The sequence below is a fragment of the Ylistrum balloti genome, unplaced genomic scaffold (genome assembly GCF_031769215.1).
Source record: "Ylistrum balloti isolate Yb309-2 unplaced genomic scaffold, AGI_CSIRO_Ybal_v1 Utg369812, whole genome shotgun sequence".
In the NCBI taxonomy this organism is placed as follows: Eukaryota; Metazoa; Mollusca; class Bivalvia; order Pectinida; family Pectinidae; genus Ylistrum; species Ylistrum balloti.
The window spans coordinates 748,028-756,603 of record NW_026781984.1 but is presented as its reverse complement, the minus strand read 5'-3'; positions in this window follow the sequence as shown (position 1 = coordinate 756,603).

The following is an 8,576-nucleotide window of genomic DNA, read 5'->3' as shown; positions in this document are numbered from 1 at the left end:
CATTTTTACTTTTCATGAGATTTTGTAAAACTCGTCTTAAAATCTTCAGATCCGGAATATAGGCATGGATATGTCTTTTATCTGTCAAAAAATTCTTACGTACTTATTATCTTTATCAAATCTTTCAAAATGTTGGCTTTAATCATAATGTTCTTTTGAGAGAAATATGTTCATCTAATTTAACCAAGTGGATCAGTATATATCAGTGCGAATGGATAGTATTGAAATATGCACCAAAGTTAAGATTTAACATTTGAAATGTAAGATTAACAAATAAATAAATAGATAAATTGTAGATTTTTTGCCTTGTATTTGTATTTTCTTTTTTAATTTCACATAAAAAATTCTATTGATTGTTTATTGTTGTTATACTCTAATAAATTGTTGTTATACTCTATATATAAAACCAAAAACAACATATTTAAATATGTAGATATGAAAATAACATTTTCATACATATAGATCTTGGACTTAAATTAAGCTGCAATACTAGTGAGACAAAAGTAACAACAGTGTGTATTTGGGAGAAGTTTGTGTGGTATACAACATGTACACGCCCTTGAGGATAGAAAACCCTAACGAAATTTAATCGTTGAGTTTATATTGTTTCTCGTGTGCATATTAAGCAAGGGAGAATCTGCATAGCTCAAGATTTCGTATTTGTTTTCACTTATATTTAATTGGTGGAGAATCTATATACATTTAGGCTAGGCTAGTTCGGACCACGACAGGTGCGCTTATCCCAGCCGAGTCGAGCGTATAAGGAACTATTATGTTTTATTAAAACGGAAAAAAACTTCGCGATCAACGTACAACATATCGGTGAAAAGTACTTACATACCAAAATGTTTCCAATCAGAGCTGACGTCATTTGAGCTTGGTATCATATCAAATCTTGAGTACCACAAATGACATGCCGTATGATTTAAATCAAATTTCTCATTACATTGTGTACAGATCGTGTACTGTTCATTGCATATCTTCATAGCTGAAGTTCTTCCCGTATGAACATATGATATAACATGTCAAGTAGGATGTTCCCGATCTGACTTTGCTAACCTACGAAAGGAGAGATCCGTTTGAACACGAGTCGCAGGGTGCCAAGACTTTCCGGGAATCAAGGTTGCTTTAAGGAGTATTGTTGTTGAGGTGCGACCACGGAAATCTTCTTACCCGTGTAAACGAGTTGGAACAGATGCGCTAATTGTACAACCGACATTGACGGACCAACACACATGTGTCCTATATTTGATAAACTTGTGTAAACGATTTCGGCATACATTGGAGAACCAAAGAGTACAATGACAAAAAACACACTTGAGTGAAAATAAAAAAGGAAATCACTTCGCTCTGTTTTCAGTTTGGCCGTGAAATTTTCCAGGGATGCAGAGAGCGAAAGTGATCATGACCCCTGGAGTATTGAGGATGTATGAAACATTGAAACACGAGGACTATTGTTTTTAGAATATTCTGAATATGTCTCCATATAATTACTTACAGTTCGAAACACGCTATATGAAGCAGTGAGAATACAGTTTTACACATTTTGGAAAAGAAAAATGAAATTCAAAGTAAGAATAATATATTTTCCGATATTCTGGCGTTGTCTTAAGCTAATGTACATTGAGAGACAAGAACAACTGAGAATACATTTTGGTATGCTTGGGTTGGCTTGTGCGTATAATATACCATGCACTACTATTATGATCGATATGGTTTCACGTTGCTGAACAAGGTTTTCATATCGCACTAGAATATTTCTGAAAGAGATGACTTCGACGATTGGAAAACTTCCCCATAATTTTCATCAACCTGCATCTGTTTTTGTTATATATTAATGATATTGATGATGATTTACTATCTAATGTGAAATTATTTGCTGACGACACATCTTTATATGTCTTAATTGAGGGCGATAGGCAGGATGCGGCTAATATACTTAATAATGATATTCAAAAAAATTCTAGGTGGGCCAATAGATTGGATATTATTTTTAATCCTGACAAGACAGAATCCCTACTTTTTTCAAGGAGAGTTGATTCTGAGATGTTGCATCCAAATCTGTACTTTAATGATTCAGTTATTAAAAATGTTACCTTCCATTAGCACTTTGGTCTAACTTTTAATAGTCATGCTAATTGGTCAAACCACATAAACTCTATCTATGAACGAACGAATCTTATAAACGAATAAATGAACTTAGGATGTTAAAGTATAAAATTGACAGAAAGTCACTTGAATTAATATATATTACATTTATTCGTCCTATTTTAGAATATGCTGATATTGTTTGGGCTAATTGCACAAAAAGGGAATGCAACATCTTAGAATCAATTCAACTAGAGGCAATTCACATTATTACTGGCCTAAGACGGGGCACCGGTCATGCAATTCTATATAATGAGTCTGGATTAATATCCTTAGCTAAAAGAAGACACTTACATCAAAATATCCATTTTTTAAAGATTTTAAATAACAGACGCCCTCCTCATGTATTTTATTCTATCCAACCTTTTATAAACAATAATACTGCTCCTTATCCACTTCGACACAATAGATTGTTTGATGTGCCCCATACAAGAACTTGTCAATATAGCACTAGCTTCTTTCCAAAACTCATGAATGAATGGAATGGCCCATCTTGTCTGTATCCCTCATTAACTTCTATTTATGCGATAAAAAAAACTTTTTTTTTATCACAGCAAGCTACCATTCCTTCTTTCCACTGTAATGATACTTTCAAATATAAAGGACAAAGAAAAGCTAGCATAATTTTATGTCAACTAAGAAACTCTGCAAGTAATCTGAATTTTAATTTATTCAATTCCCACCTTAAAGATAACTCTGCCTGTAACTGTGGCCACCCAGTTGAAGATTGTACTCACTTCTTTTTCCACTGTCCCTTCTTTACTAACCAGAGACAACTCCTCTTTAATTCCCTTTCTGACCTTAGTGATTCTATACCTCCTACAATTGATACATTTCTGAAAGGTTCTCCTATACTTGATGCAAACATGAATAAATTTATTCTTGATATAGTTCAGAGATTCATAACTGACACTGGTCGCCTGTTTTAGCAAATGTACATCCCATTCTATACTTCTATCTTTTCTATCTTTCATTTGTATTTGATGTCTCAAGTGTGGGTCCGCCTGTCCATTTTAGGGACTCAGCTCAGGATTGTGTGCAAATGGACTGTTTGAACCTGGAGCCTGTCCCACCACAAATGGACATATTTTGACCCAGTCTTGTAATATCTTGTGATACCTAATTGTACTTTTTAGTTTATGTTACTGCTCTGGAACTCAATAATACAAATGATGGTGATGCCTAATTTGCAATTTTGTTATATAACCATCCATTTGAATCTATCTTCTACATTCTTATTCCTAATATTATTATTATCTGTTATCTTTAATTTTGATTGATGTGTCTGTATACTCGTTTATGCACTGTAAGGAGAGGGCTTTCATAGGCTCTGCCTGTTGCCCAATTCCTATTGTCAATACCACCAAGACAATAAAATATTCTGAAATAAAAAACCTGCATCTCATGAGAACCTGTATTTTGTCTGTCAGTTGACGAAAATCGTGATATTGTGGACATGACTGATAATTGAACCGTTGTGAAATATAAACATATGGTTACATTATCTGATATCCGATTGTATTAGTCTAATGCTCCGGAAAAAAACATAAGTATGAAAAGTAACAAAGGGCAATAACTCCTAAATTATGCAATAGAGAGTAATGGTTCTTATAAAATGCACTTTTCCCTGAAGAGATCTATCTACCTGTACAATTTTTTGTTGATGAATCTTATAGTTTTTGTTTTATGCTCCAGACAATGTTATGACGAACGGACGAAAAATAGATAAATGATAGCAAGTATATGGGTCTAGTAAAAATTGAATTGTGAGTTGTTGGACTGTTTTTAGATTTCTTTTGAGTATAATGATACAGTATGTCATTTGATTGTGTTCGAGACCATTGCCCCATAAATAAACAGGGTCATTTTTGAGGCTGGGTTTTCTGGTATTGACAGATGGTTACCTTTCTGAACATGGTACCGCGGCTAGCCACTCGCATACCATCCGGAACAAATATGGTAAATTGTTTTGCCAAACGACGCAATCACGACAACAAATATCGGTCTGTTTCTCAGCCAGTTTAGTTTTAGTATTTAGTTGTTGGGACACGAAATTTGCTTTTTTAATTGGAATTCTGAAGAATAAAAGGGACAGCAATTAAATAAATACATTAATTTGCGGTAACTATGTACACTGTCATTATGTCATATCGAATAGCGCTGTTCCCTTCGAGAGTGCCAGATGTAACGTGAAACGAGGAAATTACTCTTTGAAATATGCTCAGTTAATAGACAGCAACAATGCAAAGGTGTGGAAATCGAACGGGTACGTCATACAACTGTTACCTCATCGTAATGATTAAAAACTGATCGTATAATGCAAACAGCCCTATCGGTTTCAGAATGTATACGCAGTGTTTATACTCCAGTTACAATATATCTTCCTTAGCATTCATCTGTCAACATTACGGCTGTGCAAATAATGAATCAATGCGAACAAAGCACGTTTATTTTATTTCATTTTTTAAATTTACTGAATATAAAAGAAGCAAATTTTTAATGTAAAAGATAAATTTAAAAGAGTGAATAATAATGGTCGAGAGATGCAAGACTATTGGGACGGTGTAGTCATCGCAGTGATCTCAATGGGGAAACAGTATGCCTTCTTTTCATGGTGGTTCTATTGTTATTAACCGTTATTTCATTTGGGAACGTTACATCTTTACTTGGACTGACTGCGAGATACCGTTGTAGTAACGCACAAAACAAATCCAGTGCACGTTCATCAATCATGCGCACATTACACGTACACATGAAATGCACAATATCTAGCGCACAATTGTGCAATAGGATCGCTTATTTTGTGCGGTTATTTAAAAATGGCTGGCTGTTATAACGAACTGAAAATCAAATGGAAAAATGTTGTAATGACTAAATAGTGAAAAATGTTGAAAAAATGTTTATCAAACGCATCACGGTACGTCGTACTAGCTTTGAAGTTTGGAGTCGCTCCTTTCTAATCTTCGAAGAACACATCAGCACGCCATCGGTCAGTTTTTTTTCGCTTGACATCCGTTCTAGATCAATCAAATAACTTCGCTAATGCCCACAGTTTCGCCGTGAAATGTTCCACAGGTGTAGAGAGCAAAAATGATCAAGATTAAGATTTGGTTGATATGTCGGTATTTTGACTGTGTAACAAAAACAAAAAGAAGTACATCATTTCATTTTTTTATTCATTACTACTATTCCACTTCGATTATTCAAGTGCTGTCTGTGAAGTGCATTTTTTAACTGAAAAAAAAAAAGAAAACAGATTGAATTTCAAATTGCTTGATGGCCATATCGAGAGAGAAATTGAGGACCGGACAATGGTACATATCCATTGTAGTATATCCTGACTTTCTGATGAAATGTTCTCCTCAATTTTGTGTCTTTTGTACAATCCTGTATTCAACATTAAATGAGAAATATATTCAGTCTGATTATTCCATTGTTTTAATCAAAGGCTAAATGTACTTCTTACAAAGTACAAATGAATAATCAACGCAATTGTAAATATTTATTCTTTATTACTTAGAAAAAAACCACCATTTTCACGTTATATCAATAACATTTGTTAACGTAAAATAGCTAATTATGATACGTTGTTGCTTAGAGTTAATATGAAATGATATAGAAATGTATGATGTTGATCTGATTGGTAATAATCGATTTGGTTGCTATCAATACAATTACTATTAGTTTTTATCATTTATAATTGACGTGGTAATTAGATAAACGAAGTCTGTTTTCATTTCTTTTCCAGAAATATGCACTGCCTTAAAGTGAGCGCATTTTCAATAAATAAACTCTCTTGTAAGCAAGTGTCGTTTCGACCTGCCTGTTTCATTGCTGCCCTCAAATGATTCATATATTGCAAGTCATTTTAAAATATTTTTCATTCAAAAAATAGTATTATTTTCATAGATATTTTCCTAAAATAAACCATTGCATGTACATTTTCTTATTTGTGGCAAGTGACGATGGTTAACGTTGGAATTCACGATAAAATGATATCATATCCCATTTTTCTTTATATAAATTTCATTTGTTTTTGGATGCTTTTCATACCATCAATGTTTATGTCTGTTGAGTAAATCTGACTTTTGTGAAGACTTTCAGTATGTCTGTATTTCCATATGAAGAACAGGTTATTTCGTAGAGTGAGAAGTGAGGCAAAATAACGAGTGCCTTCTGTGATCACAGTTCAAACGACCTTGTTGTTTTACTAAACTTAAATCTCCACACACAACACCTTATAACGATGACAACTACCGCTATCGATGTCCTTAACGTTGGACATGTAATAAAATGATGAAACATTAAGATGTTTTAATGTAATTCAACAATGATGCAGAATATTGTCGGACAGATGAAGATTTAGATATGAAGGGAAGCAACCTGCATTTATTTAATGCGTTTAGAAATGGAAACACAACTTCATAACCTGTCTTTTCGTAATGACAACACGTATGAAATAGCGCTTTGGCACTTTAATTTGGAAATATTTTTTTGTGGTTATTTAATCGGATTTACTATGAAACTTACAATATCTTACATATGCATTGGCCAGCTTTCTACACCTGTAATAATCACTAATGAAAGTATTTATAAGGATTATTCTGCGTAAAGCCTGGCCATGCATATTTACATATTTTTCTTCATTCGTTTTTTTTAACATAATTTTTCATTACATATATATATTTAAAGGTTTTATTAAGTCTAACTGTTTCGGCAGGTTTAAACGGCAATCGATTATTGATCTTTCGATCTTTTAGGCTATATGATGACTATCTATCTATATGCCTCGACTTCGTGTAGCAATAATACAATTTCATTACTGTCTTATGCACAAGATAAGAGAATATTTGCTCAACCATTTAACTTGACTTTTAGATATACTCAAACACATGTTACAGAATTACTCTTCAGAAACATCTCGTCTTATTTTCCTTGTACTTCTTCAGGAGCCTCCATGTAAATCTCCTTTTGTTCATATTTTGTCCTAATTTCATTGAATTTGAGTTGAGATTCTGATGACACACAAGTCTCTATTTCAATGTTTCTCCCATTGTGGTAGAACATGAAAAACAATTGCCATGCTCAAGAATTAACTAAGTATTTAATAATGATCCGAATTGGTACCGTTATACTCAAGTGACAAAACAACAACTGAGTTGACTTCATCATGACAAAATTAGATGATCTGGCCACACATCTGTATACGTTTACGTTAATGAGGAATTATATGTAATTTTCAGTCCAGTTTCGTTTACGTCTGTGGTCCTATTGGTCAACTGTTTGTATGAATTAGTCAATCTTTCACAGAATCGATTTTTCTATTCCATTTGATCTCTATCACTTTATTCAATTAATAAAATACAAACTTATTTTTTATCTTCAAATTTCTTCTTAATATGAAAACAAAATTTTCTGAAATAAAGCATTCTCCGAAAATAAATCGTTCTAGTCCGATATCAGATCAAACCGTCGTCTGCCTCAAGGCTCGCAACCATCATCAAACGTACCCAAGATGGCGGCTTCCATGTGGAATTGTGAATCGGCTTCAATTGTGTGTTAGTTAGAGGTATTCTCATTTCCTACAATCGATAAATATCCTACAAAATCCTAACGAATAATTTCCATGGGACTGTCAGGTCAGTATATAAGAACATTTTTCAGATACAACTGACATACCTTAAAAATAGCTTGGATAATGTGACCGGTTACGAGTGAAGAATCAAATCTAAGCTGGGAAACCTCTTATATATTTTATTTTAAGACTACTGTATAACGTGTCACAGGCCCCAAATAGTGGAAATTTCAAAAGCAAACATGATCGCTTCAAAGACGCGGTGACATTTTAAATACAATAATATATTAAATACTTGTCATCGGTTAACTGGTGATAAATATAGAATAGAAACGAATATTGCTCTCCTACTCCCATCGATAAAGAGTTACATAGAAATCTTACAAAAACATACAAATAGAATAAACTCATCCGTGCTGGAAGAGCTAGCGTTATCTTTCTCGCCGATAACACGTTCTGCAATGAGAATGAACGTAACAACAACGGCGACAACACCATCAGGCCTGCTAAAGAACATCGACAATAACTAATGTCATATTATATAATGATATCTTGATTGTGGAAATAAAGCACAAATGTTTTAATGTTTATAACCGATAATAATTTACAAGATTTAACTATAACTACATACTCTGACATTTCCTCATTTAACAGTTATAACAAAATAAATAATTTTAAAGCAAATTCAGAGGTTATGATAAAGACAACACAGCCAAATCGACTGGCATTAAAACATACAATTAAAATCCCGTTGTTCCTTTCATTCCACGACATAAAATATGTCTTTTCTTGTTGAACTTGACTGATTCAGTTAAATGTCAAGGCAGTTGATGGTGATGATTATGCACTCTTG